Genomic DNA, 12883 nt, shown 5'->3' with positions numbered 1-12883 from the left:
GGACAGTGTGGTCCATGTTCCAGTTAGACCCCCACTTCCTTTTTTTTTTTTTCCCTTTGTGTTTAGAGGACAAATGCTATCAGCATGGTGACTGCTCTCTGATGCTCTTTCTAGATCCCTTCTTCTTGGGGCCTAAGTTCAAATAGGAATCTGGAAGGCTTTGGGTCAGTAAATTAGTGACTGAGACATTCTCTTTAGCTCTTAAGAGTTGACATAGGCTTTTACAGAACCTCGGTAAAGGTATACAACACAAATAGTCTTCTGTGCACCTGGCTTAGGTGGGTGGTTCTAGGCTTTTCCTTTCTGAAGGTCAGAACCAGTGTCAAATTTACAGCAAACCCACTTATGATGCTTGCTGTTCCCTTTGGTTTTTATCGTCACAGTAGGTTTAACCTGACGAAGAAGTAATTACGCCATTATTTTTTATGTGGTGCTTTATTACTTGCTTTTTAAAATTGGTTTCCAGCATCTCATGAGCTAATAGCAACAAATGTGTGATTGTAATGTTCACTCCGTCAGGAGACATGGGGTTATTGCGGAAGTGGCCACATACCCATTGCCCACACAATAACTGTCACTCCAAACAAGTGAATTGCTTAACTAAACATCTATTGATTGTAAGTCATCAGGGACCAATATTAAGACCACCAGAATCTAAAGAAGATTAAATTCTGGCTACATATACAGATGTATTTTGTCAACATTTTGGTCAAGGAGACCCATTCCCCTGTGGTTTACAACTCCAAATTTGGGGTGAGTTAGAAGCAGTAGAACAAGAACCTCATTGAGGTAACCGGTGAGTGACCAACTTGGTTCTATCCACTTCTTAAAAGACAGGTGTCAAGATCAGGAGCAGAAAAAAAAAAAAAAAAAGAGCCATGGAAATCCCCTCATCTTCACCCCTCCTACCATACTAAAAGGAATGATCAAATCTGAATGTGAACTTGGCATCATAACTTTTGCCTCAGGACACCTGGAATTCTACACTATTGTTGGGACTGACTTGACTCCAATCTGGAATTGAGTGTCCTCTATGTCTCTTATACCTCTCGTGATTAGCTAAGCTTCAGTTGGGCAAACAGGTTTGCCAAACCGTTACTCTCTTGGTATGTTCAGATCTTTGGGGATTGTTGAGTGAGATAAAAGAAAACTAGACCCTCTGGATTAAGGCATTCATGAGTTTCCTAAAGTTGTGTTTGTCACCTACACTCATGATCTTGGAATGGTCTACGTTTGACAGTTTCTCGTCAGACCTCTCCTGGTTGATTACCCAGTTAGATCAGATTAGTGCGGACAACTCCTGTCATTTTAAGCTCCCCATTTGATTTCAGTGCCATTATTTTCTCTCCTGGTATTCCTTCTACTTTTTTGACCTGCCTTTGTCCTTTGTCTCTGAATCTTTTTCTAACTATTCCTTAACAGTTATTGTTTACTATAGCACTGTCTGTCCCCGGTTTTATTCTCACACTCGTAGTTTCAGGTATTACCTATATCTTGACATTGTCTATAACATCAACTCCATCCTTGATCTTTTTCCTGAGTTTCAGTCCTTTGTTTCCAACTGCCTACTAAAGATTTTTACATGGATGCGCTACTGGCACCTAAAAAGCATGTTTGAAATGGAACTCATCATTTTTTCCTTCCGTATGTAATTTTCTTCTTGCAGTCTTTATCTTGCTGAATGGCTACTCTATCCACTCAGTCAGATATATTAGAAATGCTAGAGTCATTCTCCATCCTTTCTTATTCCTCACACCTAATATGTTACTGAAATCATATAAATTCTATTCTAACATACCTCTGAAATCTGCTTTTTCTCCATGATCACTTCATCCTTAGATGGTCCTTCATTTTCCATTTGGATTATTACAAAAGTACTGACTTTAAAAATCCATCTTTCATTGGACTTCTGTGGTTATGCCTTTGAAATATAGATCTGATTGTGTCACTCTTATGGTGTGGAAAACCTGAAAGAGCTCCTTATTGCCTACCAGATAAAGTTCTTATATGACACTCAAGGCCAGTATGTTACTCACGGTTACTCTTCAGTACTTTCCTCCCAGTGTATAAGCTCTGCTCTCCACAAACTGTATTATTCAACCTTATTTGAACACATCATGTCCTTTTATAGCTCTTGCCTTTGCTCATGCTGTTCCTTTTGCCTGGAATGCTTTTCCCACCCTTTTCAGTAGAAAAATTCTATTTATCTTTACACTTTCAACTTAAATATGACTTCTTTGATAAATGTGTCCTTGACTCCACTACAGAGAATTACTGTTTTCCTTTCTCTGTGCTGATTACAGGCCTGGTTCCCCCCTGGATTATGTACTCCTCAAGGGTATATCATGGTGCCTAGAAGAGTTTTTCCAACTCAATTGTCTCTAGCTGGGGATACACAGGAAACTGGGCTTGGGTTGTACTTGTCTTTCTTTTTATCTTCTTCATCATACAACTTTATATACAGCAAAAAATCCAGTTTTATTGGATTAAGCAATGTAAAATATCCCAAGTCTGGGAAAGAATCCCATCTTAATTAGGTGTTTCTTACTTTTTCCTTTGTTCCCATCTGGTCACAGGATTTATATTGTTTTAAAACACTTGTGTCTTCTCCAGGCAGAGCTCTATTTTAGAGTGATATTTGAGAATTAGAGGTGATGAATTCTCTGAACTATAATTTCAAATTAGTTTAAGTGAAAGAAGAAAGGCTGAAGCCCAGGGACAAGTGAAGCATACTTGATGTTCTCCTAGAATATTGCATCTTATTTATCATGTTGTTTTGAAATCTGTGTCTTTCTGCCCCTCTAGATCTGGGAGTTCTTGAGAGTGGGAAATATGTGAATAGTCTAATTCTGTATTCCCACATCTGCCCCTATTTCTAGCACATGGCAGGTATTCTATTAATGGTAATAATAACTGCCTGTTAAGTGTATGTGCTAAGCACTGTACAAATAGCACCACATCAAATCTTCCCTTTATAGATAAGGAAAACTTAAAGAATGTAAGTGACTTTTCCAAAAGGCATGTCAGTGGGGCACCTGGGTGGGTCAGTTGCTTGAGTGTCCATCTCTTGATTTTAGCTCAGATCATGATCCCACAGTCATGGGATCAAGCCCTGTGTCAGGCTCCATGCTGAGTGTGAAGTGCACTTAAGATTCTCTTTCTCCCTCTGCCCTTCTCCCCTACTTGCGTGCTCTCTCTCTGAAAAACCAAAAAACCCCAAAAAACAAAAAAAAAAAAACCCAAAAAACAAAAGGTATATCACTGGTCAGTGATGTAGCCTGGATGCAAATCTAGCTTTGTTTACTCCAAAAGGGAAGAAGAGTGTGCTGTTAGAGAAATACAAGTCAGATGAAGTCTGGGGTAGGTGACAGAGGTTTCTATGGGATATGTGTTAAGACATATGTAAGACATATAAGGAAAGGACTAGAACAGATTGCAGATAGAAGGGGCTATGGAGAGCAAGTAAAGCATAGGAAAGGTCCTGGGGGCCAAAATTATTAGAGGCCTGTTCTGGAGGCCTAACTTGGCTGGTCTAGCAAAGAGGTTAAGAACAGGGCTCCAGAGTCAGACTGCTTGGGTTTTCACTCCTCGGTTCTGCGGATTTAGGCAAGATACTTAACTCTTCTAGGTCTCAGGTTCCTCTCTGTGCAATGGGAATAACAGTAGCTATTCACTGTAGGGTTGTGGTAAAGATTAGATAGGTTAATCCACGTAAAGTGCTTGGCACATAGTAAGTCCTCAGGAGGCGTTTAGCTAATGTTGCTGCTATAATAATTATTGTTGGAAGAAAAGAAACACATAAATGAATGCAACAGGAGTGCCATGGGGTATTTTAAATTTGAGGGAACGATGTAGCACTGTAAGTCTATTGGATACCACACAAATTACTAGTTCAAGGTAGTGCATATCTTAACATTAGATTGCACTGCATTCCTTGTCATAGTGCCATAGCTTTGCAAAGCTTAGTTATCAGCAATTACTGTGATCAGATGGAAGTCTCATGTAAAAATTAATGCAGAAGAGGAAAGAGGGTGGTGGTATCCAGTCTTATTCCAAAATTTAAGAAGTTATGCAGTGCTCGACAGAAGCACACATATCCCATCAGAAAGTAACTGTGATTGTTTTAGAATGAGATAAAAATATTACTATATTATTTTTTCTTCCAATTTCTTTGTATTGTTTTTCAAATGGCTGCTATGTTGTTAGGATATAAATATTAGGCGGTTTGGACCTAAGTAGTTAATAAACAGAGCTGCTGAGCATTTCTTTCCACTTGGAGGTGCTGTGGAAAGATTGCTGAGCTGCCCAAGGTGCTATGAGTGGAGAAAGTCTGAGAAGCTGTGGAGTAGATAATGAATAAAGATATAATCACAACATATGTGTGTTAAGGCTACAGAGAAAAGGGTTCTGACTCTGTTCAGGTAGAGGAGACTTGAGTCTGAAGCTAATGATACACAGCAATAATAATCATGTAAGTCAGGTCAATACTGAAAATGGCTGACTTCATTTATTTTATATCAAGATGCCATTTAGTTGGACTGTAGGCTGATGATAACGTCTAGGCTTATCTGTAAAGCCATTGTAGCTCTCTAGGTAACATACTTGTTATAAGTGCTCTTTAACTTATTAAAATACTACTGAATAATCAGTTAATCCTCTAATCCCTATTCCTGTCTTATTAGTGGATTAATGGATTATTTGGAGTCACTTTTCTTGGGACTTTTTCCCCTCTCAATCTGTCTAGAGAATCCTGCTATAACATCATTATCCAGCTCTTCTGAAACCTGTCCACCGGTTTAGAGGAAGCAGCTCTGTGAACAGTAGGAGTAATTTTTTGAGTTGTCTCATAAAACCATGATATTCACAATCACAAGTAGGACCTTAGCCCAGAACTCTGTGCTTGGTTAGTGCGGGGCTCAGAGAAGGGTTTTTTAGCTTTGGAGTGGAGACTTGGTGCTGTTCCCTGCTGAGAGCCATAAGTTACTGGTAGCTTGTTCTAGGAGAGTAATAAGTATTGTTGTTTAGCAATTGTGTTGTTGAAATTCAGCTCCACTATGTCTGACAGTATTTATCTAAAATACTTTCCCTGGTGCGTGTTCAAGTTCCAGTAAACCGTGTCTTATTGTGCGACCTTTTCATTTTCCAGTGAAAAGGGATCAGCTCGTCAGATAAAAGCTACAAGCCAGAGTACAGGAAAAATGCGTGCTCAGAAAATCCAAGCATGATTGAAAACAAGATGTGTTAAATCAATGCGGTTTATCGCCTGCCTATTCCCGGCAATTGCTGTTCTAAGCTCATTCTGAACACACACTGGATGATAAAACTACGGTGTCAAGCACTCGCTGGGGTGGGAACGCAAGAAAACATGTTTATCAGACAGGCTGTGTGATTTTACCCCCTTGATAACAGTTATTGTCAAAACTCTTTGGAAAGAAATCTGAAGAACAATTATAGAAGGAATATTACTCCTGTTCTATCAGAAGATATGCCAGTCGGGAAGAAAATTATAGATTTATCCTTAAATGCTAAGAAAGACAGACTGTGTTGGCTTTCAATACTTAAACACCATCATCAATTACACGGTGAAAATCATCCTTCTCTTCTAGTTCAAATGAGCAAATCTGGCTTTGGAAACCTAATCACAAATGATCTTTTTTTTTTTTAATCATAAAGTGAAAAAGATTGAAAGGCAAAAAAAAAAAAATCATGAAGATCTTTAAGCTTCTGTTTGCTTGAGGGATTTAATTTTAGTTTTAAACTTGTATCAAATTTGGAAATCTAAATTAAGACTCCTGAAAGGCCAAGCTGTTCAGAGCACATCATATGCCATAACAGGGGCAACTTTTCTCATCAACTTTATTACAATTAGAGAGCAGTACAGTTTTCCCTAATTATTGTACATTCACCTACTTCCCATTTTAGACAGAGCTTAACCCTCCAGGGCGATAAGGGGGTCTGTTTATGGAGAGTTGTTCCACTTCTGCCGGTGACTTCTCGCCAAGAATCGTCTAGAAAATACCAACTGGTTGTGACATGAAATTAGTGGGTTTTATGTATCTTAACAGCATTCTGTGTTCTTTTTTTCCCAAAGGACAAATCAACCTTTGAGAGCCCAACTCAAACATGACAGAAAACTCAGCTTTTTGGTCATTTGTGGGAAAAGTTTCAAATACGAGGGTGGCCTCCCCCGAGAGGGTTCGTGTTTGTCGATGGCTGAGTCATAAGTGGCCAAGTCAGGCTAAGTGACTTGCTCACCTGTACAAAGTCAGAGGTCTGTGCATAAGGGTTCTTCCTCGGGGCAGGTTTCCATTTCACAGATACTGAGTGACAAAGAAGCCATTTAATGGATTTGCTAGCAGAACTCGTCAATATGTTGCAAATTGGGATTCATTAATATTAAAATAAAGTAGTCATCCTGGAAGAGTAAGTAAAGCACCGAGGCTTTTGTTCTGATTCATACAGTTAGCACTGTCTGTGCCTCAGTTTCTCAAATCCCAATTGGGAGCGATGATTTTTGACATTTATGGCACAGCATATTGAAGGAATCACTGAGATAATGTCTATAAAGCACTTGATATTACTGGGAAAACAGTATTATGTGACCTCAGGGTATGTTTAAAATGACACCTCAACAAGTAATCATTATGATTATTAACATCTATTAAAAATCTTCAGAGGTCCTTATAACTTAGAGAATAACTGAGGTTCAGGATGTAAAAACTTAAAAATTAGTTGTAACCTGTCTAAGTGTAAATTGGTATACATTTTGTAAAGGATAGTTAGGAAATATATGTATCAAAAGACTTGAAAATGTACATATTCTTTTATCTAAGAATCTCTCCTGTTTTTCAATATAGTACTTCTTACATCAGTGAAAATTTGCAGGGGTTGGGGGGGAAGCATACACCCCCATTAACAGAGGATTTGTTACATAAATTTTGGCCATCTATCTAATGCAATATGCCATGACCCCTGGAAAGATTGAGGTGGATATAAATATGTATATAATCTGTATTTATATAAAACAGTATTGCGAAAATGTCTGAAAGCGTGGGTACTAATATAAGTAGTGGTTACGTATGAATAGGAGTATCATGGGGTATTGTTTTTTCCTCTTTTTTGTGTTTCTTTTGTATTTTTTATACAATAAGAATGTCTTACTTTTCGAGAAACACTAAAGCTGTTTCCATTTTAAAAAAACAAAAGTATGCCACTCAACTCTTTCTTCAGGCTCTTGATTGCTCTTGCTTGTGGAAGAGTTCTTAATTTCTAAAGGTACATAAGCTCTTTGCATTCCAGCTGACAGCCCTCAGGGTCTTCCAGCTCTTTCTCCAGGAGCCCCAGCACGTCATCATCCTGGGCTTTGATCCACTTCCCCCCGCCCCCTCACTTTCTCTCTTCAGTTTGTACCTTGTATGTACCCCTGGCCCCATTCTTTGTGGAAAGGACTTAGCCACACAAGCCAACTAGTACCTCTGTACCTTTGGTAGAGAGAAGTAGTAATTCCTTTGCTTGGTTTTTGAGTCTCAGACTTTTTGCCACACATCGAGAAGTTTGAAAACTACAAATAAGTCAGGGCGTGTTCAAATCCAGTTTGGAAATTTTCCTTTGGCTCCTATGTTGGTAAATTCTGCCCATGTTGGCTTCATCCTGACACCCTCCTGGTTCAGTTACAGCTTCTGCAGCGCAGTGAGCCTCTTCCCAAACCTCTCCCGAACATGACTGGCGCCCGAGGCAGGGAACTGGGTTGTAAAAGTATTTCACATTGAAAGCAGGGCTCTGCTTGCAGGGGATTTGGTTTTAGGTTTCTTAAAGAGTGTGTTGCTCACTTCTACAGAAGAGACGACCGGAATACTGTTCATGCGCTAAACATCTAGGAAGATAATGAAATATCTAAGTGACTGGAAATGCAACAGATTTCTTCATTAACCATATTTCTGGCTCTTGTTTAGGTTTCTGGTTGATTTTTCGGTTTATATATTTTAAAGTCAGTCTTCAAGATAGGTTTGTGAAGATAACTTGCTGTTTTATTGTTTACCTCTAGTTGTTAATTTAGTGACTGAGGGAAAATTGGGGCCATTATGGAACAAAAAGGCTCGCCTAACACATATGTAATAACTCTCATGCCCAGAATGGATCTGACTTGAAGGGAAATGCTCTGCTGTTACTCCTTTAGTTCAAATATAGAGTAGTCACCAGGGAAGCTCGGAGACCCAGGTGCTGGTTTTATCATTGCCTGTGCTATGAGGTTTTATTTATTACTTGGCATAGAGTCTAGATATTTGTTTGGACATTAAATGGCAATAGAATATAAATATTACCTTCCTAATATCTGCATTTCTTTTTATTTCCAGTCAAAATGACATCATGTCACACAACCATTAAAAAAAGGAAATTAAAACCCCAGAAATATGTTAAAGCGCTGCAGCGAGTCTCTGAGCTATAAAAGCAGGGGAACTCTGCGCTAACATTGGAATGGCACCGAAAGAGCTTTTCCTGTGCTGTTTGGGAACACAGCTCTCCAGCCCCTCATTTCCATTGTTTCCAGGAATTAAGTATTCAAGAAGTTCCGAAGGACAGAGGAGTGATTTCTCTAAAAAGAAACTCTGAAAAGAGAAAAGTCAGTTTTCATAACTGAGAATGCATCCTTCCTGACTATAAAATTTTAATTTGCAAATAAATCCCCTTAGAGAGAATTTCCTTACTTGATGTGTGTGAAGTGGATTTAAAAAAAGACTAAAGGCATGAAAAGGCCACAAATGGCATTTAGTTACAATTCACTCATTACAGATATTTTGAATGGATTTTGTAATTTTTTTTTGAGAGAGAGCATGTGCACGTGTGCACATCAGTGGGAGAGGGGGCAGAGGAAGAAAGAGAGAGAGAGAGAGAGAGAGAGGGAGAGAGAGAGAGAGAGAGAGAGAGAGAGAGAGAGAGAGAGAACCCCAAGCAGACTCCCTGCTGAGTGCAGAGCCCAACACAGGGCTCAGTCCCACGACCCTGGGATCATAACCTGAGCCAAAATCAAGAGATGGATGTTCACCTGAGTCACCCAGGTGCCCCTGGATTTTGTAATCTTGTCATTAGTATTCGTGCATAAAATCTAATTGCATTATTTTAAATGTTCTTTGCATATAGCATTTCATGCTGCATGAACACTTGGACACTGTAAATAATAGTTTTTTATTATCAGAGCTGTTCTGTCTTGACCAGGACCTCAGTTGAAGCCCAAAGAAGGGCTCTGCTTAGATTGGTTCTGCATAGAAAGTTACTGATTTCCTCTGGGGGAGTTTGAGATTGTGAGACCGGGAAAGCCAGCCCCCACAGCCATTTATAAACAGTTCCAACACAAGGCCAGATGTAGGGGTTTGATTTTTTTTTTAACTATTTAATTAACTTTTACTCTTTGAAAAGTAATGACTTTGATGCCCCTAAAATGCCGACCAGTTCATCAGTCTTTTGGGGCTGGATGACATATTTCTTTCAGAAAGTTTGTTTTTAAGGGCTTTTGGTTTTGTGACACAAAACAGTTAATTCCTACAAATGCCATCTGGATGCATGGTGGGCACTAAAAATGATGATTGAGTCAATGGAGAATTTCCTATAATGTGGAATTTTTCAGATGCCTACATTGTTCCCATTCTACTGTGATGATTTAAAAATTGGGGCTTTTTCAATTTGGGATTACAGGTTTTTCTAGACCTCTGAGCCTCACTTATTCTGCTACTGTCCCTGCCTGGTTTCAGATGACACCCTCCGAAGCCCTTTTCAGAGAACATGGACTAGGTATTTGGAAGCGGAGTCACAAAATGCTCTCTCATCCTTGCCTTCCTGTTGCCATTTATAGCTTCATCTGTTTTTCTTTTTTCAACCTAAGATGCTCATGCTTCTTTATTTGTGGTTAATTATGCCCAATTAAGTTTTTCTTTCTTTCTCTACTAGATTCTCAGAATTGTCCTAAGTTTTAGGGGGAAAATTGATTAGTCCCATTTCTACTGGTGCCCCCTGAGCCCTGTGCTTGAATACAATGAGGTCACTTTGTTGAAGGATTAACTTTATATTACATTCTTGCAGAGTAGACGTATGTCCCTAAGGTACGACTACCCCCACTGATGAAATAAATATACCATTCTTTATGATTCCTCCTCGTTACCCTCTCTGTTGATTTTCAGAGAGTTTATGAATAGTCACATATTTATACAACTGGCCAAAAGTATACTACTTATTTTTCTTATAGTCTGTAATAACCTATGCAAGGTTATTAAAGGGTATACAGACCCCTTTTAAGGCATAGTTTCTTATGTCATTACTTTATACAAGGAGGTCACATTCCATCTCGGCAACAATCTCTTGCTCTTAACCTTTTTCTCTGATTATAAAAGTAATATATGTTCATTGTGGAAAATTCAGAGAATGTACAGCACAAAGAGAAGGAAGAAAAGCACTTTAAGACCCACTTTTTGGAAATAACTACTGTTAAGCAGTTTATATACAGACATATTTTCTTTATTCTATGTATGTTCATTTTTTAAAAAGTAACCATATTGTATATATGCTCCTGTAATCTGCTTGTTAACCTAGCCGTATATTATATGTCAGTAAATAATTTTTTTTCCCTGTAGCATTGCTTTTGAGGACTGCATCATATTCCATTCCATGGGTATGCCATGATTTTACCATCCTCCTCCCTAGCCACTTAATCTGTTTTTAGGGGGTTTTGCTTTGTTTTGTTTTAAGTACCAATCTTTATCAGATGACCCTTCTCATTCAGTAATCCTTTTTTTTTTTTTTTCCTCTAGTCAGTGCAATGAGAGAACTCATCAGGCACATTTGAATTTAAGACAATGAGCTTTGTCTTGCATATTTTTAATGCTGTTTTTGTCTATAGCACTGGACCACACCGTTGTAATGGTCTATACCTAAATTAAGGGCAGGTTAATATATTGAAACATATGAGTGTAGAGCAAGTCATAAAGGCATGGGAAATAAATTAAAAGCCTTTATCTAACTATCTGAAATACATCCCTTCACATAGTATACTTCCATAGAGTAGATGCTTATTTCCCTTGAATAATGAGTTTAATATATCTTAATTACGTTTTGTGGCAGCAGAATGACTTCTCCTCAGCTCTTTAGCTGTTAGTTCCATATGATATTTGAATTGGCTCTTTTAATTGCAGATACTAAGTGTTGGTCATTCTGCTGTGAGTTGGCTGTATGGACAGAGAAACACATCTTCCCCTCATAATGTCAGACATTCATTCATTTAACAATCACCCGTTTCTTGACACGGTAGGAATTAATTCATTATGCAAACAACTGCAGGAACAGGTCAACAATTCAAGTTTTATTGGTGGCTTAGCCTGAAAAACAAAAACAAGAATTAGAATTTTCAGAATGCTAAATTATGTCTTCAGATATTAAAATGATACACTTAATTGTTTAAAGCTATTTTTATGGTTAAACATCTTGGATGGCAATTAGTAATATGGGTGGAGGATGGATGTGATATATAACTTAAACCTAGGTGCTCATTCCTGTCCCTCTCATGCATTTCTTGATTAAGTACCATGGATTTTACGAGTAACAGCTTCCCTGCATGAAGAGTTCTATGGCTTTTTCCTCTACATGTCTAATTTGAAAAAAGAATTCTTCTCAAGGGTTTAGAAAGTAATTCATAAAATGGGAGGAATAATAAATATTGTGCCTTAACTCATATACTAGTATAGATAGAAAGATTTGGTACACCTGGGTATAATTTTAGTTAATTTCCACAAGAGACAGGTTGAAAGTTTACTGTTTGGAAGCTGGGGAAAGGGGGAGAAGATGGCTAAATCTCATATTTGTAAAAATGATTACATTGTCTTAAATGAAAATGCTACTCTATTAACAACTTCAATAAGCATTGCATTTGGGAAAATCTTTTCAATAAAAAGTTACCTGAAGTTCACTCCAACTTAAAATATACAAGTGAGGAAAAAGTACTTACTCTGATTTATGTGTCTTTTGGAGGTGTAATTATTGGCTTTTTACTCACCTATGTAAAACAATGTACTTTTGTAAATGGATTTCTGGCCACTTTACGCAGCTTTTTTTTTTTTTTTTTGCCTTTTTTTTTTTTTTTTTTTTTTGCCTTTTTTTTTTCCTTACATAAAAAGTAAGCACTGTCAATCAAGGAATTTTAAGGTTTATTTCCTCTTTAGAAATGATTGATAGCCTTTTAGATTTACAAGTTGACAAGTTAAAGGGTTCTATTGGTATAATTATGTACTAAATTCACAGTCTTTCAATTTAAATGTCCTTTTAAAACCACAAGATTATCATACCTGTATTTTGAAAAGTGGGCCAGTCAGTTTGGGTTGGTATACAAATTGCTTCCATTAGCCTTGGGACCTATTTGAATTTAATACAGTTTTTTAAAGTTAGTAGTAGTATGAATCTTACTTTTGAAATTTAGGTTAATGGAAATGCATTTTAAGTAAAGCATGTGGCAACTTGTTTTCTAATGTATAGCTAAATGTCAGAACTACAAAGACTGTCTTTTTACTCGGTGTGGGAGAAAATATGTGGTTGAAAACGTTAGTTACACTAAAAAAGAAAAGAAGAAAAACACCCACCCTCCCACCCACCCATTACTTAGAGGATATGGGGGATGTGGGTAGAGGACTGAGCTGCCATCTTTTCCTGGTCAGGTGAGGAAGGCTGAAGATATTTCATACCTTGAGAAGGAATTTTGAAAATTATAGACCAGAGTCTACTTCGTATCACACTTAATTTAAGGAGGCTTTGAAGAGAGTGTAGACAATATGAGTACAATAAGGCCCATTGTCTCCAAATATTATTATAGGTTTGTTCTTCTTTTAGTCTTTTTAAGAATTTTTCT

The 12883-nt window shown here is 37.8% G+C and overlaps 1 protein-coding gene across 8 annotated transcripts in view; it reads left to right on the top strand.

The window, feature by feature from the left end:
• Positions 1-12883, top strand: part of EBF1 (EBF transcription factor 1) — a 391381-nt gene that overhangs the window by 343566 nt on the left and 34932 nt on the right. The window lies entirely within an intron of this gene.

This window comes from Panthera onca, chromosome A1, assembly GCF_046562875.1.
Source record: "Panthera onca isolate mPanOnc1 chromosome A1, mPanOnc1 haplotype 2, whole genome shotgun sequence".
Lineage (NCBI taxonomy): Eukaryota > Metazoa > Chordata > Mammalia > Carnivora > Felidae > Panthera > Panthera onca.
The sequence above is the reverse complement of the archived record's forward strand: the minus strand, read 5'-3'. Positions and strand labels throughout refer to the sequence as shown.